Consider the following 25803-nt stretch of genomic DNA (forward strand, 5'->3'; position numbering starts at 1 on the left):
ATCCTTTGCTATACAACATTGCTTAGAAGCAGGTCACAGGTCCTGCGTAGGCTGAAGGGAAGGGGATCCCATAGGAGTTGGACACCAAAGGACAGAAATCCTTGAGGGCCCCCTTTGAGTGTGTTCACCACAGTGAGAGAGCTGGTTGATAGTAAGCAACAAAAAATGAATCTGCTGTTTTCAGGGGTGGCAAGAATCAGATCTTGAAAATACTTGGATGCCATGTATAAAATCCAAAATAAATAGAATTAAAGACACACTAAGGCTTAAGGTAATGTTTGTATCTTTGGGTAAAAAAGCTTTCTTAAGAAAATTAACAGCATGGGTGCCTGGGTGGCTCAGTTGGTTGAGGGTCTGCCTTTGGCTCAGGTCATGATCCTGGACTTTCAGGATCAAGTCCCATATCAGGCTCCCTGTTCAGCGGGAGTCTGCTTCTCTCTCTGACTCTCACCCCGCTCATGCTGTCTCTCTCACTATTTCTGTGTCTCTCAAATAAATAAATAAATAAATAAATAAATAAATATTTTTTTAAAAAAGAAAATTAACAACATAAACAAGTTTGTACATTAACACATGTTAATGTATTTTACATTACCATAATGTAGAACTGTACCTGAAAATGTAGAGCTATTTCCTTTAGAGAGAGAAAAAACTAATATATCATTTTAACTTTCTGCTCAGGTAGCTTAAATTGGTTCATGTCTAAAGTTTTGTTCAAAAAAGGGCGCACAAACTTTGCACAACCTTTCCTGTCTTTGAGTTATACAACATCAATTTATTTGGAAAATCTTTTTCTTGCGGATCTGTTGGAGCATTAGAGAATCATAAAGATCTGACCTGCCTGTTGACTTTTTTCTTTCATTTCTCTCTTTAAAAAAAATTGCTGTAAGGCAAATGTGTCTGCCACCCACTCATTTTGGAGATACCTTTGCTTTAGGCTTCAAACAGTCAGGTTAAAAGGAATTGCAGTTATATTGGGCTCCTCTGTATACCATAGGAAAATGCCAGCCAAGAATGTGTTATTTTTATAATCTGATGAATCTGTTGTTCCCTAATGAGAGACTTTCAATGACTCTCCAATGATTAGAGTCTAAATCTTTCCCGTAATTTTTAAGTATGGAAAATGGTATATATATATGTATAACATTATACAGAAGCATAGAGAATAGTTTAATAAATGCCCATTTACCAGCACCCATTTTCCATAATTACCAACACTTTCTCAACCTTTTTCATTTATAATCTCAGGCTAATTGTATTTTATCTCTAATATATTCTAGTATATATCTCCGAAAAATAAGTACTCTTTTGTAAAATAACCACAATGCCACTAAAGTATGAAAAAATCAGCAGGGATTCTTTATTACCAGCAAACATCCAAACAGTTTTAAAATTTCTTAATTGTCTTATTTTGTTTTGACAGTTGGACTATTTGAATCAGAATCCTAATTAGTTCCACATTTGTTTTTATTCAATAAATTTCAAGTCTTTTTTAGTCTATGAGTACTCTCTCCTCTCCTTTAAAATTTTTCTTACAAAAGTTTTATTGTTTTATTGTTATTTCAGAAATTGGGTAATTTTTACTGTCTGGAATTTTCCAGTTGTCTCACAACTGAATTTAACTTAGCCTACTTCTCTACCCCCTTTATTTAGGTTTTGGGTTGAGCCAAATGAAATTATATTTTTGTAGGTCAGAATAGTCAAGTTTTGGCAATTTTATGTGGTTCAACTTAATACTTATAGATTTGGAGGTATGATCAAATTTATCTTCAAATTTTTGATAAGAGTACTTCAAAATTGTCAATTTCATATTTCATTATCTCAGATGGAATTAAGTGGATGATTTCTTTCTTTTTTTGTAATGTTGAGATTAATCAGGAGGCTCAGGGATCATGAGCTTGATAAAGTTCCTCAACAGTTTTTCACTTAAAGGGTTCGGAGCCACTGATGATCATTACTTGGGTTCAGAGCCATTGATGATCATTACTTTGATCCAGTGTTTCATTAGAGGTTGCAAAGTGATATTATAATCTATTAATTAACTGTAATTCTTTTAAAAATAGTCACTTTCCATCATCAACTACTTGGTTACCCTGAGGTAGCATATACAGGAAAGGCAAGACATATGGTCAGTTCTTTGAATTTAGTTAATAATTCTCAGAATTATGTATTGGTTCATCCAGCATCTTCCAAAGGTGACCAATGAGCTGGTTTTTAACTTCTAATTTTTAGAATTATTAAAAAATGATGGCTTTAAATTTCATGAAAATAATAGTTTATTTTGGTACTCAAGTTGTCCTGCATTTAGTCAGTTAAGAATCCCTTCGAGTTGGCTTTTGAGTTTTTTTTTTTTTTGATACAACTCTAGTAGGTTTTGATAACTTCCTTGATTTTCCAAAATGAAAAATGTCATACACTTATTGCCCCAGATATAGAATCAGCAATTTTTCCTAGATATCACACTTTGCTATGGTGGGAAGTGCCATAGAGAGAGTTAAGGAAATAAGGGTTTCTGTTTGAGTGGTCATCATTTCTAGATGTTTTTAGTGGACAAAAATAAAAAATGCATAATTTTAAAGAAAGTACATCATAAACTTATACTGTTGTCTTCAACTAAAATTTATTATTATAGAGCTTTTATTTAACTTCTCAGATTCCAAACTTGTGTCTCTCTTCTCACAGGGCAAAAATTTTATTCCCAATGCCACCAACATTATTGCCCACTTATCTACATGCACATACAACAGTTTAGAATGACAACACCTTAATTACAACCCCAAACAGATTAAGATTTCTTTGTAGTTTTTTTTTACTGTTAAGACTACATCCTTATATAGAATAAATTACTGTTTTTAAATTGCTTGAAATAATTCTCTTTGTGTAACAACTCAGTAAAGTTCATTTGTCTCATTTTGTTTCCAACTGTTAAGAATTATTTTTATTTTTTGAATAATTTTGTTTCTCAGTTTTGTACATTTACATACTCTATAAGATAGCATAACAACATTTGAAGTAATCTTTGTTCCTTCTTGCAGCTCATCGCAATCCAGTGTGTTAGATGTATGATAGTTATTTAACTTATTTCCTATTGAATGAGCATTTGAGTTATTTCCATTCTTTTGCTATTAGAAATAATGACATAATGAATAGCCTTATGCATATGGTGGGGTGGGGGACAATCAGTGTAACTGCATTATGATTCTTGACATGAGATTGCTGATCCAAATGATTAAAACGTATGTATTTATAAATCTACTAGATACTGCTTAATTCTGTTCTTTAGTGGTGATATCATTTGGCATTCTCATCAGCAATGTATGAGACTATTTCTCCAAACCCTTAGTAAGAGTATATTGCTAAACTTTTTAATCTTTGACAGTCTTATGGGTGAGAATAGTATCTCTGCACTTTTTTTTAAAAAAAGATTTTATTTACTTATTCATGAGAGAAGCAGAGAGAGAGAAAGAGACATAGGCAGAGGGAGAAGCAGTTTCCCTCCAGGAAGCCTGATGCAAAATTCGATCCCAGAACCCCAGGATTACCACCTGAGCCGAAGACAGATGCTCAACCACTGAGCCACCCAGGTGCCCAGTATCTCTGTACTTTTAATCTGCAGCTCTCTTATTATGAATTGTGTTGAGCAAATTTTCATGTTAAAAGGACATTTGCATATCTTTTTCTGTTAAATCTATATTCATAGTTTCTTTTTTAATTTATTTTTTATTGGTGTTCAATTTGCGAACATATAGCATATTCATTAATTTCTTGTTCATTTTTTCAACAGAGTTATTGGAGCTTTTCTTCTCCATATTAGCTGGTTACCTATTTATTGTCTTTCTAGCTTAGAGATACTAATCTTGGTCTGTCATTTATGTTGCAAATATTTTTCTACTTGCCATTTGTCTCTTTCACTTTGCTTATGATTTATATTTGCCATGATATTTAAAAATATTTATTCATCAAATGTATTAATCTCTTTCTTTATAACTTCCTATTTGTCATCTTCCAGATTATGGGGAATTTACCCAGGCTTTTTTCCCTAATATTTGTATGTTTTTAATGTTTACATTTAAATGTCTTGTCCATCGGAAATTTTCTTGGTCTACAGTGTGATAAACAATCCAGTTTAAATCCTTTTATTTTTTTTAGAGGCACCTGGGTGTCTCAGTCAGTTTAGCATCTGCCTTTGGCTTAGGTCATGATCCTGGAGTCATGGGATTGAGACCATGCATCAAGCTCCCTGCTCAGTGGAGAGCTTCTCCCTCTTTCTCTGCCTCTCCCCCCTACTCATGTTCTCTCTCACTTGTTCTCTATCTCAAATAAAAAATTAAAATCTTAAAAAATATCTTCCTTTAAAATGATCTGCCCCTCCCCACTGCTCATGTTCTCTCTCTTGCATTCTATCTCAAGTAAATAAATAAAATATTAAAAAATTTTTTTAAAAAATAATATGAATATCAGTAACCCCAGCATCACTCATTAGGCATTTTTCTTTCCTCCACTGATTTGCTTAAATTCACTAAATATCCATATGCAACTGGTCCTATTTCTAGATATTCAATTCTCTTTTATTGATATGTCTGTTAATCCATGTAGCAATATCACATTGTTTTACTGTGAAAGGGCTTATGTTTTAGTATATGGTAAGGCTAATCTCCCCTTATCTCATTACTTAGCTTTTTTTCCAGAGATATTCTAGCTACTATTGCATTTTATTATTTTTAATAATATACTTTATAATCAGCTATGTTGCTTTGGAAAAAATAGTCCTTTATACTGGGATCACATTAAATTTATAATTTAACTTAGCATTAATTGGAATCTTTCACTCTTCCTACTCCAGAACATGATATATCTTACCTTTTGTACGAGTCTACTTTTATGCTCCTCAAGAGTGTTATAGTTTCATTGTTTTGTTCAATAGATTTTGAATAATTATTGATATGTGTTTTACCTATGTTATTTATTTATATCGTAAATGGTTGGTTTTCCCTTTCATTATTTCTTCTTACTGAGCTTTGTTTGTATATGCACAATAGAGCCTGAATCATCTGACATTCTAGGTCCTCTATTTCTCTTTTTTCCATTTTATTTATTACTCTTCTCTTGTGCAAGCCATCTTAATATTTAGCAAAATGGTCTACAGCTGTCCCAGGGAGTCCTATGTTTTCCTAATAACTCAGCACATCTTAAATATCCCTCCTAACTGGTTTTTTCCCTCTTTTTCTTCTCTTTTATCTTTAATTTTATAAACTCTTCTATAGTTCCTATGTCCTCTCTTCCACATATATCTCCTATGGCATTTATACCTCTATTTATTCACATACTATACAGCATAGATTTGTTTTGAGTTACTTTTTAAAGGGATGTTTGTCTATTATCTAAGGCAAGCCTATAAAATACAGAATGACAAGAATTGTGTTTTACACTTTTCTCTTCTTAGTACCCAATGCTTTGTACATACTATGTCTTCAAGAAAATTTATCATTCATCTTCATCAAATATTTTGATGATTACTATCACTTTCCTTGGAAGAGCTTGGTATATTCTTATCCTGGTGATCTAATATGCATAACATCCCTTAGGAGCTAAAACAGAACTAACTTTTCTTCTTTCTTTCTGTCTTTTCTTTTTTTCTTTTCTTTTCTTTTTTCTTTTTTTCTTTTCTTTTCTTTTCTTTTCTTTTTTCTTTTCTTTTCTTTCTTTTCTTTTCTTTTCTTGTTTCTTTTCTTTTTTCTTTTCTTTTTTCTTTTCTTTTCTTTTCTTTTTTCCTTTTCTTTTCTTCTTTTTCCTTCTATGTGTAATTCATTTACCAATTTCATTTTGTTGTATTTAGTATTGATACTCAATTGATTATCTCTATCTTTTAAGATTTATTTATTTACTTTAGAGAGTGAGAGTGTGTGTGTGAGTGGTTGGAGGAGCAGAGGGAGAGAGAGGATCTCAAGCATTCTCAGTGCTAAGTGTGGAACTCTACATGGGGCTCGATCCCACAACACTGAGATGGTGACCTGAGCTGAAACCAAGAGCCACATACTTAGTTGACTGAACCACCCAGGTGGCTCTGATTATCTTTCTTTATCAATGAAATATATAGTACCAAAATTATCATATCTGTATATCTTTCCTATGTGTAGATATCCTACATTTCAGGAATTTTGTTTTCTGAATAAGTCAACTTTGCTGTAACTTAGTTTTTTTTTTTTAATATGTTCCTTAATTTTCTTAGAACTGAACTTTCATTCAACTACCAGAACACAGCCCATTGGGAGATTAAAGAACCTGTTCCACAGAAATCCGGGTCTGAGATGGGGCTTGAAGTCACCTCTTACAAGACTTCAAAACTTTTTCCACTGAACTCTTTGGCCTCCATCAACTAAAAGGGCTGTGTCAGAAATTGCCCTCAAGAGCCTCTTCTTCATCTCGAAGAACAAGTTGATGGGGTTTAAGAAAGAAGAGTTTGGAGTCCTTGTGGTTTTGGTGGGCCTATAACAGAGGTCTTGAACTTTCTGCTCAATTCAAACACACACAATAAGTGTTCCTCTCTGATTATTGTTGATCTTGAAAGAAGGATGACAAACTGCCTGATTATAAATAAACCACAAAACCCAAAAGTAGTAACAACTCTCCAAGCTGTTTTTAAAATCCTTGATCAATAACTAGAATAATAGTAGTCCCACCTGACTAATGCATCTATTTCAAAGCCACAAATAGATTTTCAGAGACCAAAGAAAAGAGGAGTACTTGTTGGAGGAGGTCATTGAGAGGACATGACTGCCATTTGACCTGTGAGCTGGACCTGGGCAATCAGAGGCTCCTTACCCCCTACCCTGTCCTTGGAATGCATGTTCTGCCCACTGTCCCCACAGCGGAAACCATTTCAAGGATGCAGCCTTAAGAGACCACTGTGTTGTTGAGACCATCTGTATGGTATATATGCCTGAACCTTATTAGTGCCTCTACATAAACTTTTAATATTCTGGCAGCTGGATGCAGAGATCTCATCTTGTGGTGCCCATGTTAAGCCTGGGATAGAAATTTTCTTGCTTATTAAACCTACCACCTTCCAGTCTGGAGTGGCTGCCTCTTTGGTCTCTCCCTGCCCTTTGTGTGTGGGGCTGTTTGTGAAGCAACAGTACTGCAATTTTTCCCATCTGTGTTATGAGCTTCTACCACATGGTGCTTTCATGCCTCTTCCTTTATGGGGAGGCCTCCTAGCTTCATGAATAGACTCAATGGCTTAAGCCCAGATTTCTATTTTTTCTTTCATTACTTTTTATTGAGCATGTAACTCATGCTTTGTCTTCTTAAATCTTTCCATCCTGCTGGGGAAGGACTGTGAGAGAACTTTTCCAGAGCCTTTTGTAATCTGGAAATGAAATGTGCTATGTAAAGCCACTACCAAGTTGTCATTAATCATAACCAGGACTTAAGTCAGCTGTCAGTATTGCAAGGAGGAGTGAGTCTACAGGGTGAAATGACAATCCCTTCATGAGCTCTACAATGCACAGAACTTACTGACATGAATACTGCAGCTAGCCAAAGAATGGAAAATCAAGATAGTGACTGCAGGGGAATGGAAGGATGTCAGCAGGCTGGGTATCAGGGAACAAAGTCTTCATTAAGGAAAGAATAATTTGAAAGAATTTGAATAACTGGAGGCCTTTGTGGTGGTAGAGCTGTGAAATCCTTCCGGTCTGTATCTGGCCCTGTGAGAACCTGAATGACATTCACATGTATGGGCACGTGACGGGAGAAAACAGTTACTGCAGAGCCTCCTGGGAAGCTCAGTGTATCCCGACTGCGCAGATTCTGTCCCGTTTCTTTCAAGAGTTTTGTACCTGGAGCATCAGAAGTGCTCAGTAACTGTTATTGTTTTATTTTGAAGCAGCAAAATGCTGTTCATGTTGGTCACCACAGGCGTAAAGGATGAAGCACAAAGCATTGCTTCCACAAATACAGGCTAATGCGAAATAGTATGCCTAGCTGCCTCCACCTGAGCTGATGAAAAGTACCTTTGCTTTATCCGCCCCCCCCCCCCCCCCCCGAAAAATAGTTGGAGGATTCTGGAGCTCGCTCAGTTTTACCCTTGGAAGTAGACTTGATTCTAGTCCAGACTTTGTTTTTTGACCATTGCCTCCAAAGAAAAAGTCATTACACAGCTACAGTAGAATATTCATTCCTTGGACCTTTTTATAGAATTCACTGGGGCAAAGGTTTTCTCGTCAAACCAGATGATTAGAACGAGCACAGAAGAGGCTGGAAACTCTTCTCCAGACTGTGGCTGCACACGCACATCAGATTTTCACAGTATGTATTATTCTTTGACTTCCCCTGACTTCTTCCTCTCCCACCAGCTGGCTTGCTTGGTATTTAGGCAGCTGAGCTGCAGCAGCTCAGATTTCCTCTTTCTTTTTGGAAGGCTCTAAACCTTCTCAGCATAGCTCCATCTTTTTATTGTGTAGGATTGACCACCAGTTACGAAAGAATGCTCTAGATTTCCCTGGGGATATAAGCAGGGGCGAGTGCATGCGAATCAGCATTATGATGTCTTAGTTCTTCCCATTATTTTCCTATTCCCAGTTTAAGTGGAACTATTTTAAGATATCTCTGGAGGCAGCTTTGCCAGCAGAATGACCACAGAGGACATTAACAACAGGTGGTGTTTGTTGAAAGTTTAGCTGCTATCTGGTGCTTTAGTGGGCATTGGACATACGCTATCTCATTTAAAACATAAGCAAACTCTGAAGGTCAGAGAGATTAAGAAGCTTCCTCAGGATCACACAGCCATGATGTTGCCAGGATTCATGCCTAGGTTTGTACATCCTGCATTTTTTTCTTATAACTATGCTATATGCTATTAGTAATGTCAAACATAATATCATGAGGAATCCTCAGGGAGTCCCGGGGTGGCGCAGCGGTTTGGCGCCTGCCTTTGGCCCAGGGCACGCTCCTGGAGACCCAGGATCGAATCCTACGTCGGGCTCCCAGTGCATGGAGCCTGCTTCTCCCTCTGCCTATGTCTCTGCCTCTCTCTCTCTCTCTCTGTGTGACTATCATAAATAAAATAAAAATAAAAAAAAATAATGAGGAATCCTCAGGTTATGAAGCTGGTCACATTCTCCCCTTTGTATTAGGCAGTGAAAATAATTAAAGCATCCCAAGATTAAAAAACCAACAAATGGTTAAGATACTAGAGAATTAAGGTGCCTCTGGATGCTGCTCTTGCCATTGAACAATTTTATCTTTATTTTATTATTTAGCTACAAATGGTAGCAGGTTCAAATATTTCCCCTTGCTCGGGATATAATTTCCAGAGGGTGTTCTTTGCAAGGGAACTGAACTGAATGCCATTAAACGGCAATTACCATGAGCTCCTGCTCCTGCAGCATCATATTTAATAGGGGTTCACAGGAGTTTGTCATAATGATGTGAAATAGGGTTTTGGTTTTTGCTTAATTCCAGAAAAGAAAGTGTGTGCTTTTAAAAATCCACCAAAGAGTGTTTAATAACAATGTTCTGGTCTCCAGTGAACAGATGATGCTGATTTTAAAGAGACAATGCAACTGCAAAGAAAATGCAATTGAAAAAAAAACAAAAAAGAAAATGCAACTGAGAGGAAGCTCAGATTGGAGAAGAGAGCTATATAGCATTTATGTAGTTGGGGTACCCTGTAGTTTCCCAGAATGCTGAACAATAGATTTTGTGCTTTCTTATCTAAGCAACAAATTGGTACCAAATATGAAACACAAGCCTAGAAAATGAAAGAAACCTAGTGAACAAGTCATTTAAGAGATATCCTTCTTTTCTGTGTAATTCAGTTGTGAGCAAGGGTGGTCCTCTCTGATCTTGGTGTTGATTTCATACCTGTGATGATCCAATGTCCTGCTGAAATGTTCGCAAATTTATGGGTGAAGAAGGCTCAGTGTTGTCATATTTCAGTCATCTTCCAAGCTGAGTGGTAAGTTGGGAACTATTTCTTAAAAGCAGATTGCTTACTTATATGAAGGTATATGGTTATTCTCTAAAACGTGAAGGGATTTCTGCTCTGGTTATGTTATAAGATGCTGAGTTATACATTAGAGCCATTTTCACTGAGGGCAGGGTTAGCCTGAGTGGCTCTGGGCCCCATCCAGAGCCATCAGCTTTTCAAATTACTTGGTAAAATGATCCAAGCAGAATATCCATACGTGGTGTACCTTGCCTCTTTATCTAACGATGTCTACCAAATACCACACTTTTTTTCTAAGCAACTTGCTGCCCTCTGTTCTGTCACCATAATGTCTTTGATGGAATGAATCAGCATGATATCCAACAGGATTGTGAGGGGTTGGGGAGTTGACACAGAATTAATTGTGTTGGCACAGAACTGGGGAGTTGACAACCCAGAGTTGTCATTCCTAGGACGTTATCTCCCACCAAATGAAAGTAGACTACATTTAGTGTCCTTTGTTTATGGGAATGGATAAAAATACATTTGTTCTATCAATTGCTGCAAATGAGGTAGTGATAACTCCACTAAGGAAACAACCTGGCAAGAAGCTGCAATAGGCCTTATCACCAATTTTCTAATTCCATCAGAGTGTTTTGCACTGGCCAAAGTGGAGTTGAACGGGAGGTCTGTTAGGAATCATCACACATGTGTCTTTTCAATATTTTATGGTGGCATCTCTATGGTTCCCCCAGGGATCAAATATTTCTTTTGAGTTATATTTTCGAAGAGATGCGAGGTAATGTCAATGCTTTCATTTGGTCTTTCAAATCATAGTAGTTCTTTCTATATAGGTCAAGATCCATAGGAGAATCCTACAAGTTGGAATCAGCACTGAGGTTCTACACATTGTTGAGAATATTTATTCCAAATATAAACTTATAACCTGAAGTATTAACCATGAGATAAGGTAGACATCAGTAAGATTCTGTTTGAATAAAGGATCAAGGGAAAATAATCTATAGTTGTCACCATTATATTGTATAGCAGTTGACTCTATTATCTTATTGGATCCTTGCAATGATTAATGATAATGGATGAGAAAATGCTTTTCTTTGGTTTTCTTTTCTTTTTTTTTTTTATTTTTTTATTTAAGTAGCTCCATGCCCAGCACAGAGCCCACCGTGGGGCTTGAACTCATGACCCTGAGATTAAGATTTGAGCTGAAATCAAGAGTCAGATGCTTAACTAACTGAGCCACCCAGGCGCCCTGAAAAAGAGCTTTTTAAATATCAGTTTCTCTCCCACCACAATGTTATAAATCTCTTGAAGGCAGGAATCAGGTTTTATCTATCCCTGTGCTGCCAAATGTGTCTGGCATATAGCTTGGCTCATAGAATTGGAAATCAGTAAATGTATGTTGAATTGAATCAAATAAACTTTACATTGCATATCCAGATTCCTCCTAGCATTGGAGAGTGGTGAATATGACATGAATGTGGTATTGGAATAAAGGAAACTAGATAATCTTGAGAAATATTTCTGTCAAAACTTGACATGTTCTGTAATACATAGAAAAAGGACATATTTGATGAGAAAGTTTAAATCTAATCTGTCCAAGCTTATAGAGCTAGTAAAGGGCTGACATTACTAGCTCAGTGACTTTGGCACATCAGTGCATTCACCCAAATGTTAGTTACTTCATTTGCTGAGTCATTGTAAGAAGGTGATGAACACCAAGTACTTAGTGTTGAACAAAGTCCCTGGCACGGTAGATGGCAGGTTATAGATGATGTTATTATTGGTAAACTGCTGCAGGAGAGACCTTTACATTCACCAGAATTATCAAGATTGGAGATTTTGCTGCTTTTAAATATTTGGCCAAGCACTCGTATCTTGCTCTCTGGCACTCTCTTACTACCTCCATGCAGATCTTTTTCCATTCTCCTTTCTTCTCTTGATGTTCTTTCTTCTACTGAAAGATTACAACTTTCTTTTTTATTCAGTGTTCTCTGAAAGTGTGCTTGGCCTTCACTAGACATTTAATCCCGAGGAATTAAAATCCAAGAATGACTCTGGCCAATGAGGATCAGGAGTTGGTGGATTAATATTCCGGCTTCCCGGATGCCTGGGTGGCTCAGGGTTTGAACAGCTGCCTTTTGCTCAGGGTGTGGTCCCAGAGTCCTGGGATCTAGTCCTGCGTCGGGCTCCCTGTCTGGAGCCTGCTTCTCCCTCTGCCTATGTCTCTGCTTCTCTCTCTTTCTCTATGTCTCTCATGAATAAGTAAATAAAATCTTTAAAAAATAATATTCTGGCTTCCTTGCCTATCAGTAGGATAATTCTGAGATATGTTTTACATTCTAGAAGGTCCTCAGTAGATTTGTGCCTTGTGCTATTTATTAGTGCATATTTATAGGCCTTTCTCCCATTTATAAGTCACTTATCCACCCCTTAAATCACTTATCAGGACCACCTTTCAAATATACTTCTTGAAGTATGAAGTTCTTGCCTCAAAATCTGCTTTTAGGAGAACTTCCCCCAAAATACATGTCCTGCCTGGTCATCCTACTCTGATCTTATTCCTTAAAATCTAGTGGATATGACCAGGCTTATTTGTAATACAAACATTGTACTGGTTTTACTTCAGAAGATCATTTTACCTCCAAGCTTAAAGGGTACTTCACCATCATCCTATATTGATGCTATAACGTTTCAGAACAGGCATTGATCTGATGAGATTACTTCTTAGTAAGATCACCTGGAGGTAAGGTGAAGGCTTTGTTTAAAGAGACCAATGAAAAAGAGGTGAGTTTGAGTTTTCTACGTTCTTTTTTTTTTTTTTTAAGATTTTATTTATTTATTCATGATAGACATAGACTCCAGGACCGCGCCCTGGGCCAAAGGCAGGCGCTAAACTGCTGAGCCGCCCAAAGATCCCTGAGTTTTCTACATTCTTGACAGAATCCCCATGAAAGACGAGGAGGACCTGAACTAGGGCTGGGGCTGTGGACGTGTGGATTAGACAACAGACATGATACAAATCTAAGAAGTTGAACTCATAGTAACCATGCCCTGTCTTTTCTTTACTCTGTGTTCCAGAGTCATTAAGATTTTACTCTACAGAACCAAGCCCCTGGTTTAGGAGATGGAGGTTGCTAAAAATTCTAGACCTGTAGAGTCTTTGCAAGGACACTGAGCCCCAGCACTCAGCGAGGAGGCAGCGTGATCCAGAAGAAAGAGCTGTGGGTGGTAAAGCTTTTAGATGAGGAAGCTGAAAACAACAGAGAGGAAGTGGTATATTCAAAGTCCTGCCTCCTGAAGTGTGGGTGGGAGCTGAGGTGAAACTTCTGTTATTGGCTCCTGGTACTTTGTTCTGTCCAGGACTCTCTGTCAATGGATGATCTTTGGGGAGAACTTGGATCTTCAGCCTTAATTTTTCTTCTATTTGGATTGTATTTACTAGAACATTACTGGTCATAACGTATAATTTCCTTTTGACTTATTATTAATTTTTTTAAAGATTTTATTTATTTGTGTGTGTGTGTGTGAGAGAGAGAGACTGAGAGAAAGAGGCAGAGACACAGGCAGAGGGAGAAGCAGGCTTCCTACAAAAGGCCTGATGTGGGACCCGATACTGGATCCTGGGATCATGCCCTGAGCCCAAGGCAGACGCTCAACCACCGAGTCCCTGGGGCTGCCCTATTATTATTAACTTAAAATGATTTTTTACTGAACAGTCCTTGAAAGTGTTATACCCCACACTGATTCATTGATGATAACACATAAACCTGTTTTTATCTCGTGTTATTTTATTTCTCTAAGAGAAATAACATTATATTCTTTGATTCTTACAACTTCCTGGAAATGAAAGTGGAATAGTTCTTTTCCCTATTTATAGAGACAAAGACTGAGTAACAGAGAACACACTTGGTTGGGAAAACATCTGGAGCAGGAGATGGCCTGACTGGAATTCGGATTCTGTCACTTGTTCTAGGAAAATTTATTAGCCTCCTTGTGACTCAATTCTCTTACTTGAGAATTAGATGAAGATTAAATATATCAATGTAGTTCAAAGCACTCAAAAGAGTGTCAGGCATTATTATCATCCCACCGGTAGTTGTTGAGGAAGCAGTAACTAACAAGGTCAAAATCTTACAACCAAATACAAATGCAGGAGATTTTAAATAGTTCACTCTAAAAATGTACTTCCTAGAGCCTGGGCCCATTTTATTCTCTTCAGTGACTGATCAAGTCAGAGATGATTTCTTATGGGTTGGGGTGGCCTCTGTGCAAAGCTTCTCTGTTGGCATGCATGGGGTCCTTTGCAGTATAATCACTGGCCTGATGAATTGCTGTATTCTTTTTTTTCCTTTAAAGATTTTATTTATTTTTATTTGAGAGAAAGAGAGAAAACACAAGCTGGTGGGGGGGGGGGGGCAGACAGATTAGCAGCAGACTCCCCACTAAGCAGAGTGTCCAATATGGGGCTGGATCCCAGGACCCTGAGATCATGACCCAAGTGAAGGCAGATGCTTAACTAACTGAGCCACCCAGGAGCCCTGAATTGCTGTACTCTTTTCAAGTGATTTAGCCAACACATTCCCCCAAATGTTGACAAAGCATTACTTCCCAGTCACTTCCCAACAGTGCTGCCACTATCTACCGTTTCAGGAAAACAAAGAGCTTACAGGGAGCAATGTACAATTATTTGTAGGAATTAGATGGCTGTATTTGAACCAGAAAGCCCAAATTCATGGATAAGAGACTCTCTCTCCATCTGTCTCTGTCTCTTTCTTGCATATAGAACAAAGAGTTATGGATGTGAGATGAAACAGTACCTATCGTGAAATTTATGGGGAGAATTTTAATAAATATGCATATATTTCAAGTGTCATTTATTGATGAAAACATAGAGATAAATTAATTGAAACTAATTTACACAGTTTGTGGTTTGATAGTGGGAGATTAACAGTAAAAATATGGAGTCTTCTTAGCTCCATATTACTAATACTCCTAAGTGTATTTTTGGTTTTAGGAGTATCTTGGTTTACATTATGTTGGTAAATGTATAAATCTTACCATTCGTCATCACAAAATATGGAATATGTCTGGAAAGTTGTGTTTGGAGGATGATAGACTTTCTTTGAATCAATGCAAATGATTTTATTATTGTAGAGTCAGGATTTGTCTTATTTTTATGAATACATTATATTTTTATTTAAGTTTATAGTTTTGAATTTTTTCTTTGGAGTCAGACCTTTTAATTGACTTGATGTCATTTTGTGGATTATTTCTCCCTTTAATATTATGGTGAAGTCCTTTTGCTTTAAGCTCTGCAACTGCTATTTATATTTCTAGTGGGATATTAGACCTTGGAGTCTTCTAGAGTTTCTTTCACTGTAATTGTCTACTATTAAAAGACTGAATTGTTGGTCTGAGAAGAACATTGAGCCTTGTTGTGTGTTACAGTTTGATATCCATCTCATAAAAACTGCTGAAAATCAATCTTCAATTTGCAAATACTTTGGATTTGAGGCATCAGCTTGTGAGAGATTTGTATCATTTTTGGCAGTTCTCTTTTATATAATAATGGCAAATCAATATCAATTGTTATATTATTTTTCTATTTCTTTAAAAATGTTGGAATATTCAATTGGTTGTCGTGAGACTTGGGATTTAGCCTTAAATTTGTCTTTAGCTCACTTTGGTGATCTGCTTAACCTGTGTGTCTTGATGTCTTTACCTCTAAAATGAAGAGAAAAAGGGGTTGGGTCAGACTAGAACATCTCAAAGATTTCTTTCTTGTGTTCTGATCTTACCAATGGTATACTTTGGACTACATTTGGCAGACTTAGGTTGTTATGATGATAATGGATTTGTTGAGGATAGAAAAGAGAATGAATTGGAGGAAATGGCTCAGGTCAGATGGGAGCTAGGGAATTAAACCATCTATAGAAGAATATTTGAGTAAAGGCAACCTGATGGTGCTACACATGGGCTTGGCAAAAGTGGCTATAGTAGGTATAGTAATATGTCACTTACAGGATTGGGGAGGAAAAGTGGGGGCAAATTCTAAGAAGGAGCAATGCAGAAAAAATCATAGGAGCAATGCAAAAAAAAAAGCAAAATCATTTAGGGCTAGGTGATATAGAAGTATGGCTTTGGATGTGTGGGCATAGAAAGAGGCAAAAAGCAAAGTCCAGGAGGATATGAGTTGAACTCATAGTAACCATGCCCTGTCTTTTCTTTACTCTGTGTTCCAGAGTCATTAAGATTTTACTCTACAGAACCAAGCCCCTGGTTTAGGAGATGGAGGTTGCTAAAAATTCTAGACCTGTAGAGTCACCCAGGGCTCCTGGGTGGCTCAGTTAGTTAAGCATCCATGGAGGAGCATGAGATAAAAGATAGAAAATGTTGCAACTGGGAATCTATAGGATTGCCTGATGCTCATCCCTATCATACAGACATTGGGTCTGCTGGCAAAAAAATTTAATTTAAGCTACCAACTATAGGTATCATTGTGTGTAAAAGTAAGCATGTCTTCCTAGGGATTGTGAATGAAATTAGGGGGGGAAGAGTGATCAGAACCACCATGTATTAGGTGCCTCATCTTTTTCTGCAAGACCTTAGTGCTTTTTTTTTTTCTTTATTTCTACCAGTCAGAGAGAATCAGAGAAATGATGGAGGAGGAGGATAAGTACTTAAGGAAGGAGATTTTAGAAACTGAAAGGATCTGTTTTAGCTAGGATGGGAAAGATGTTTCCTTGGTTACAGATCTTTATATGTGGTAGAATTATGGTGAAAACACTTTAAGGAAAATTACTTGATTGCTGAAAGGTATCAGAGTTTTTCAACAAATATTTTATTGAATAGAATGGATTGAGCACCTGCTATGTGCAAAGCTTTGAATTGACTGCTCTAGGGGATATGAAAAATTATACTTCATTGTTCTAATCCTTTAGGAGTTCATACTAGAGATGGAGAGACAAAGCACAGCAAACAATGATTAAACGATAAAGTAAGATTTAAATATCCATATAGAATGCTGTGGTATCCAGAGGGATTCTCTCCCTTCACCTCTGAGTTTGGGTTAATTGAGAAATATGCTAAATATAATGCATATTAGGGCAATAGATTACCTTTATTTCTAGTAGATAAAGGCTGGATTGAAGTACACACAGTTTAGCATAGATCCCAGTAGGCAGCCTGAGATTAAAAGTCTAAAATTGACTTATACTCTTAGCAGCACAGTGTCTCTTTCCTCATGGAACAGAGAGGAGCCACTATTTGTGAGAGAGTTCATTTCCAGGAAGAAAAGAGAGGAGTTGAGTCTATAATTATAAGTGTATTCTTCCCTACTTTGTCTTGAGATGAAGTGAATAGAGGTAGAGAGATGTCAATAATTAAACTCTTTTCTTGGGAAAGATTTACCCTGAGTGGGGGAAAACAACAACAACAACATTTCCCTTAACAAAGGATATCAGCATAAGAAACAAAGGAAGTTTATGCAAAGGGCTGAAGAAGGGACCATACTTTAGATGCTAGAGATAGAAAGGATTCTTGGGCCAAAGTATGTTGGGAGAGTTTTGTGGAAGGGAAAGGATTTGAGCTGGCTTTTCAGTGGTGATAACTTTTATTTAGCATGGAGAGGATCCTGCTGGTGGCAGTGGTGGGAATGATGTGGGCAAAGTGTTGAGAATACAAGAAAGGATGTGAGCACTAAAGTAGGATGATGGCATTGGGAATGGAAAGAAACAGTAGAGGTAGGAAATAAGGAGATGCTATTGAAGGGAAAAAATTAGCTTAAGGGCAGGGGTCTGTGTTCTCATTTTCCTTTGGTGACCTTAGTGTGTCAATTAACCCCTCTAGGGCTTTCTCAGTTTCCTCCTCTGCAAAATGGGAGAGTTTCAATAGGTAGGCTCCTCTGGGTTTTGGTTAATTAGCAAAGCCTACCTCACAGAGAGAGGCTATAAAAATTGTCAGGTAGAACCAGAAAAGTGAAGACCAGAATAGATGTATGGCACTATCCTTTCCTATTTTGGAGAGATAGAGAGATAGAGAAGACTTTCAGTAGTCAGTGGAATTCTCTGAGAATGAGGTTGTGTTGTTTCTTGGGAGCTAGTGACATCTATGGGGGGAAACTGTCTCCATGGCACATTATGTAAACTGAACGGGGGCGGGGGTGGTAGTTCATGGTGAGGAAGCTCAGTTCAGACCCTTTTGGCTTTCAAGACCCAGGCCCAGGTCCAGGTGAGGAGCACTCCAGCTCAGGAGCCTGAGCCATATCTGAAATGGCAGAGAGCTAGGAGGGAGACCAGCAGAAGTCTTCTTTCCTCACCTCTCCCCATGCCAGCCCACTATAAAACAGATTTGTCTTGGGTTAAGGAGAGAATTTTCTCTTGCACTCTTAAGTTATGCATTGAGAACATTCTTTGGATCACTTGCTCTTTCCAAATTCATAAACTTACTAAAATTTTGCATATTTAAGGTAGAGACTGAGCTTCAATATCCTTTTTGTATTCTCCTAAATCATCAGTTTCATTGCTTTTAGTGCACTTTTTTTGGTGAGATTTTATTATGCATTTTAAAGAAGCAGTCTTTTATGTCAGGTTAAAAAATGAACATATGTTCCAAGTGGGTCTCACAAAGGGGCTAGGTGAGGGAAACAATCCACTAAATAGTTATTTTCAAACAAGTTAAAATTAATACTGTGTGTATACATAGTCCATGGTACTTTTAATATGAACTGATACCTAATTTAGCTCAATTGCAAACAAATAACAATGCTTTTCTGATGTGCAGCACTGGGTGCTCTGATAAAGCTGGTTTTGCTGTGTTTATAGTTCATTCATTCATTTGTTCGTTGTCAAATATTTAGTGAGCCCCATTAGGCACTAAAGCCTGCGTTAGGTGCTGAGGATACAATGGTGAGCAAAACAGTTGAAATTTCTGCCTTTCTGGAGTCATTTTAGGATGGAGTGGAGGCAGAGGGGAGAAAATGTGAGCAAATGTTATAAATACATAATTAAAAACGATGAGACTTGCTATAAAGGAAAAGTATAGATGTCTCAGTATTTCTGAAGCGAGTAATGGATTTTCAAGGCCTGGGAATACAGACTCCTGTGCCCTGTGAGTTCCAACCTCACTGTGTCAGGGCAGAACTCAATCCTTGATCCCTCTTCCAGAACATCCTACCTTACCCTTCCCTCTTTTGTCAGTGAACTCCTGTCATCCCTGCAGTTCCAGCCCAAATGCCAGTGTCTCATTAGATGGTGCGACATGGTTACTTTGAGCCTAGAGTGAAGATTGCCACTCCCAGTTTATTTCCAGCTGTTCCTCTAATAACCATGTGACCTTAATATAGGCAGTGACCTGGCTCTGTGCTGACCTCTTACTCTGCTCCCCTTCACACAGGCACCTTTGTAAGCCATATTCAGTTCATCTAAAGCTATATCAGGTTATTTAAGTATAAATTAAAAATGAGGGATGTCATTGCCTTAAGTCACTTATGGCTGGAATTAAATGTCTCAGAGTCTTGCTCCTTGGCACTCAGCTTTTACTGTGGGATTTCAAACAAGAGCTGGGGGTGCAAGCAGTGACCTCTCATGCTCGTGAGCTTCAGCACATCCCAAATTGTTATTTTAGTTCTGACTTAGGATGAATTCTTATTCTGACCTTCCTGTACTGGATTGGTATATGTACCTAATATATGCCCAATAAATATCTGCAGAACTAGAAGAAAGAAGAAGAAAAAGGAAAGAAAAAGAAAAAAAAATTAAATGGTTAAGAAATGACTATGGGAAAAAAAAATCACCTTCTAGAAAAAGCTGGTAAATAGTCAGGAGTTATCCTCAGGAAAGAACCTTCAGTGCCCCATCACAGGGAGATGGGACCACAGTCGCAGTACTCAAAGGTTTTGGACAGAGTACCCAAACATAGGCAGACACTAGCTTACCAACTCAGACTTGGAGTGTCTTTCCCAAGGGCTAGAGGCTTCTGTCTTGTGTCAAGGGACTAGGCTTGACAGGATGACCCTTTTCAGGATGGAGGATATCAGTAGGAAGTGTGGGTCACTCAGGCCCTTACTTGACAAATATAGATACTTTTCTGTGAAAACAAGTTTTATTCTGGAGGAGAAGAAGGCACGAAGGTATCCTGAAGCAGGGACTGAGTGGGATATGAAATGGGAAAAGGTGAGGGATGGGTTTTTAGTAGTTTATAAATTGGCTTCTTACAGCTAAGCTCCAGCTGTTTTCCTGGGGTTTATTTTTCTTGGGGTTTCAGATACAGCTCAGCTGCATGGGATGTGTGGTTTCAGTTCTACCTGTGAGGGAGTGACCAAATGAACAAGTTTCTACCAGACAGCAGCTGTTGTAAAACTGGCTTAGAATCTTCTCATCGAGCCTTACCCCTTTGTTTTTTGCTAAGCCTCTCTCTTTACCCACTCTCTTCTTTGCTACCTTCATCTCTGTCCATCTCCCTTTGTTTCTCTCTCTCTTTTGTCTCCCACCCTTTTTTCTCTTCTCTCTTCCTGCCTTTCTGTCTCCATCTCTCTCTCTCTTAATACTTTTGTCAGTGCTGCATTATTAAGAGCCCTGTCAGTGAGCATCACGACCCTGCTTCTGCCATTCCTTCCACAGCACTGAGTGCTGAGCTATCATTTCCTAGAGAGCAAGCAGGCTGAGTGCTGCTGCATTGCAGTAGAACCATTTAAAGAACCTGAGAATACTGCGAGTGCATGTCATTCCCCTAGCCATTCATATGGGGGTGCCATGCAAGGGCTATTTGGATTTCAGGGAGCTCTGCACTGAAGCAGTGGAATGGAGGACTCACTCTACACTGGTTGCAGAACTGAGGTGTGTGTGGCTGCCTGTGGTTTGGAGATTGCACAGGGTGGCAGGAGATAGGATTCTGTATTGTTCCTACTCCACAAATGGAAAGGAACAGCAGCTCAGAGGGGGAGCCGTGGGTTTGTATTTAGCCTCCTAGAAGGCACATTCTTTGTATTGGGTTGTATCTTTATCCTCCTAGAAGGCATATCCCAGATGGTCTGAGCAGGTGCGAGTGGGGGGCAAGACTAGTAGAATCACTTCAGCATCTCATTATTAGTCAGTGTTTGTTGGGAACCTACTATACATGAGATGCTGCTCTGGACAATGCTGGGAAGAGACAGAAGAATTAAAAATGGCCCCCGTGACTTTCCATTTACGGAAAAAGGCAGAGTAGGTTTTAACTAAAGCTGTGAGTGTTCAGCACCCAGCATGGGCTGCATGAAACCAGAAGGAGTCAGAAGGAGGAAGAGTGTGTGGGGAGGGCTTCCTGGAGGAGATGAGCCTGGAGGCAGAGGTCAGAGGATGAGACCTACCAGGCCACCTACAGACCTAGAGTCCAGGAGGCTTCTTCCTTGAGGTTGGCACTGCAGGAAGAGCTTCAATCATTAGCCCTTGTAATTCAGGAACCTTGTGCAAATGAGGCAGTCAGTATTAGTTTAAATGACAGACAGAGGGATTTTAGTATGCAGGGGAGGAAAACTTTTTAATTCTGCCCTTCTAGGTTCTTTGGCCTAATAATTAAATTGACATGAGGCAACTTAACAGGAGAAGAACAAATTTAATCACATACAAATGGGAACCCCATGAAGATGTGAGAAGCTCCTCAATAGACAATTGAGGTTTATATGCCATCTTTTTTTAAAAATTTAAGTTCAATTAGCAAACATATAGTACATACTTAGTTTCAGATGTAGTGTTCAATAATTTATCAAATGTGTATAACACCCAGTGCTCATCACATCACATGCCCTCCTTAATGTTATATGTCATCTTGAGCAAGGAGAAAGGGTAGGGCTTCAGTGGGGAGAAAGACAATCCACAGAAAGATGGGAAGAGCAAATGTTTGATAAATGAATGTTTGCTCTACTATGGGGGGAAGTCTTTTTGACATTAAAAAAAAAGTTATCTTTCATGATAGCTCTCTTCCAGGAGGTACAGGCCTCCTATCCAAATTGTATTAGGCAGCTAATGGAGAGGTAAAAAGCTCTTCTTGAGTCTGTTTGGCCTTAATTGTCTTCAGCTCAAAATAATCTGTATACCAAGGTGGCATATTCTGGAGTAGCCTGCCCTGAATACCTCAAGTTACCCCCTCTGAAACTTCTTTGGAAGTTTCATATATTAAAAGCTGTGCTGGCCAATTGCTCCATTATTTCACTGAATTATTTTCTTAGTCTTGAAAATAGATCAGTTTAGTTTAACAGATGTGTATCATTTTAGGGGGTGGTGATAGAGCTGGGCTCTCAAAGTTAGATTTACATTGCTCAAGAAATCAGATATTTAATGAGGTATTTCTATTGAAACAAAAGAAAAACATGGTTAATGTTTGGAGCAAATTAAAAAATAGTTTCTGAGTTCTGAGGGTAACCAGTCCAGAAGATTTCTAGATGTCAGGTTCATAGCATCCTCAGATAGTATGAGGGCAGGCAGTGGCAATCTGGACAGATTTTCCTGGTTTGCAGTTTAAATGTCTCTGGTGATCTTTCTGAGTGGCCCACATAGCAACAGGCACAAAGATTATCTATACATAAACTGTTGTGGTGATTTCTCTGAAGTTTATATCAAGTTGTCCAAATTTAGTTTGTATGGGTTTGAGAAAAGGGCAGTTTTAGTTATTAATGCTTCTAAGTCAGAAGATTGGAAGAAAAAATGGAAACATTAGTTTGAAGAGTTGAAGAGTTGTGGCCAGATATTGAAGGAAAGTAGTTTAGTTTACTGGTAGAAAACAAAACCTCAAAGATAATTGGCAGAACTCGAATCTATTATCTACAAGTGTGCATTATGGTTTCTATTGAATCGTAATTTTTCTCCCTATAATCACTCCTATTTCTATCTAAGATGACCATAATAAGACTAATTTGTTGCAAGTTATATCACTTCAATAAACTTGACCTGATTATTTATGTAAGTGCAGCAAGAATAGCAATTAACCACATAGAATTTTAAAATCTGCTTTGCTGGAGCGTTCTTTAAGGAATGTAAGATTGGATTTCTAAACCCCTCTCTATGTCAAGAAGCCAACCCAGCGACTTGCCATTAGACTTTACCTGCAATACCTATAAATTTAATTCCTCTCTTCCTGAGAGTATCCAAATATCCTGAGGTTCTTGTACCTACCAGGAAGTGACCCTCATACTTGGTAAGGCTGCTGGGAACTCTGTAAGCAAGATACCAGGGCAATTTTTCCAAGGAGCTTTATTGGGTCCATAAAGTCAATGTTAGTTCCTTAAATCTGTCTGGTCATGTCTGAGTTCATGCATATCTCTCTTAAACATGACATTCCAGGCAAAGCCTTGGTAATAGAACAAATGTTTCCAATTGTGTCCTGTTACAAGGAGAACAGATTCTTACTGAATTTATATAAATCACTATATTGCCATGAAAATATAAGAACGTTCACTGAGAGTTTCTGAATTCTCAGGTAGGAAGAAACATATAAATATTTAATCTTACTTTAAATCATAGGTAGATTACGAGAAAAGAGAAAACATTTCTTTAAATCTGGAAAAATAAAGCATTAAAGAACCAGCAATCGTTCAAACAAATAGTGATAACAATTATAATCATCCTCCTTAGTTCATTCAGTCCCCTGTATTAATTCCTGTTGATCTTGAGTCTTAAGAAACTTTATGAAGTCATTAATTTCTCTATTAGGGTTCTGTGATTCATACCTGATTCAGTGGTATGATCTAAAAGTTATCAGAGACCTGCATTCTAGAGTACAGGTGATTCTTTTCTATGAATCTTTTTGTAGATGAAGCACTGTTGCCAAAGCATCAGAGTAAAAACAGTAACGGTGACAGAAGACTAGAAATGGCCACAATTAAAGATCTGATTAGGGCTTATCACAATGCAATTGACAAAGAGATCTGTTTTATTTCTGTGACACATAACAATTTACGATAACTGGAATTAAGACTGATAACATTAGAGTAGGTACAATTTAACGTGATTATTCAATGCAATTACATTTAGTTCAAGGAACATTTATTGAGCAATATCTCTGTGCAGACTTGAGGACAATCCAGGGATAAATTCAGCCCAGCCTCTGTGCACAAGAAGCATAGTCTTGGTAGAGAAACTATGTCCAGCAGACTGTGAAAGGGGCTGGAACCAAAATGTGGGGCTGTTGAAAAGATGAGGGTGTGGGGACAGCAGATCTCTGCTCCTTCCTTTCTGGTTGTCTAGTCTTTAGTAGATCATTTAATCTTAGCGACCTTTGATTTCTTTGGATGTAAAATAGAATTAAGAATGCCTTTTCCTCTCTTGATAAGGGAGTTTGAGAATCAAAGGGGTTAGTAGGTCTGAAAGCATGTAGCCAACTGTAAATTGATGCACACATCTGCATCATAATCACGTCCTTGAGTAGTAATATTATTAGCAATGCCTTAGCCTTATCCATGGTTTATGATTAAAATTTGGGGGATCCCTGGGTGGTGCAGCGGTTTGGCGCCGGCCTTTGGCCCAGGGCGCGATCCTGGAGACCCCGGATCGAATCCCACATCAGGCTCCCGGTGCATGGAGCCTGCCTTCTCCCTCTGCCTGTGTCTCTGCCCCTCTCTCTCTCTCTCTCTCTGTGACTATCATAAGAAAAAAATAAAATAAAAAAAAAAATAAAATTTGGTCACCAGCGACACCTAACTTCAAAGCAGGTATCTCTTAGCAAGCATTTTTATAGCCTTCTTTGAATTACCTATAAGGTCTAAGCAGAACAAAACTGGATTTCTTTGAAGAGATTCTATTATATCTTTTCAGTAATTTAAGATGATATTTTCATATAATTTAGTTTGAATTTATGTGGTGATATATGTTATAGATGCAAGGTAAAAGAAACACATTTTTGTATAAAAAATTTGACAGGTGTTAGAGAAGAGAGGAAGAGAGGAAGGGAAGGAGATGGTTAAAAAAAGACAAAAAGAAGGAACACTGGTACATGAAGGAAATTATAAGCAATAGCAGAGATCCCAGTCCATGGTTCTGGTCCTACTCTGCTTCAAGTACTTGTTACTTGACCACATCTCTCACCTCTTCTGAATCTTTTTTGAGGGGAAGGGGCTGAGATAACAAATGGTAGGGATTATGATTTTTGCCAACTCCAACACTCATGATTTTAAACTTAAAGGGAAAGATAACTTCAAGCCATAATAATGAACATTTTAACGTCCAACATGGAGAGCTTAGGCTGTGAATAAGAGACTCTGAATTTCAATCCAAGTTCATTTAGTGTCTTGGGTAAGTTTCCTTTAGTCATCGGCATTCTGAAGAGTCCTCTGTTCAGAGTGAATGTAATTATGACTTACTGAGTATGTCCCAGAAGAGCCATGAGTTAATGTCTTTGAGACAGCCTGAACTGCTCAGATGAAAGGTGGCTCGCATAAATACATGGTTAGATGAGTCTGTTCAGAAGCTGCTGGGTTTAGAGAAATGCTGCTTCAGAAATGTTATTTGAAAAAGGCCGGGTAGAGGACAGGATCCCAGCACCAAAGAAGATTTGAAAGAGAGAAAGTAAATCTACTGGAAAAAGAACAGGAAAGGTAAGGAATCAACAATACTGAAAAAAAAAAAAAAAACCCAAACCCCAAAACATGAATCATCTTGGTGTTTCATAAACAAAAGAATGTTTATATGTTGTAGTCAAATCAACATGTGATATCGTTGGCTTTCTTTCTTAAAGATGTTTAAAAGTTTTAAATGATCAAAATATTTCTAGAGTTATCTAGCATTTTCACTGCTGAATAAATTTTCCTGCCAGATATCTCTTTTGTATGATTCTGGCCATTTTATTTTGTAGAGACTATGCATCTACTTTAAAAAAATTTTCAG

The 25803-nt window shown here is 37.9% G+C and overlaps 1 long non-coding RNA gene across 1 annotated transcript in view; it reads left to right on the top strand.

Moving 5' to 3' along the window:
* The first annotated feature begins 8227 nt into the window (after positions 1 to 8227).
* The window catches only part of LOC140600033 (uncharacterized), a 106082-nt gene continuing 88506 nt past the window's right edge, over positions 8228 to 25803 (top strand). Inside the window, exon 1 of the long non-coding RNA XR_012003228.1 lies at positions 8228 to 8310. This is a non-coding gene — a long non-coding RNA (uncharacterized lncRNA). The remainder of the gene's footprint in view (positions 8311 to 25803) is intronic.

The sequence above is a fragment of the Vulpes vulpes genome, chromosome 8, assembly GCF_048418805.1.
Source record: "Vulpes vulpes isolate BD-2025 chromosome 8, VulVul3, whole genome shotgun sequence".
NCBI lineage: Eukaryota > Metazoa > Chordata > Mammalia > Carnivora > Canidae > Vulpes > Vulpes vulpes.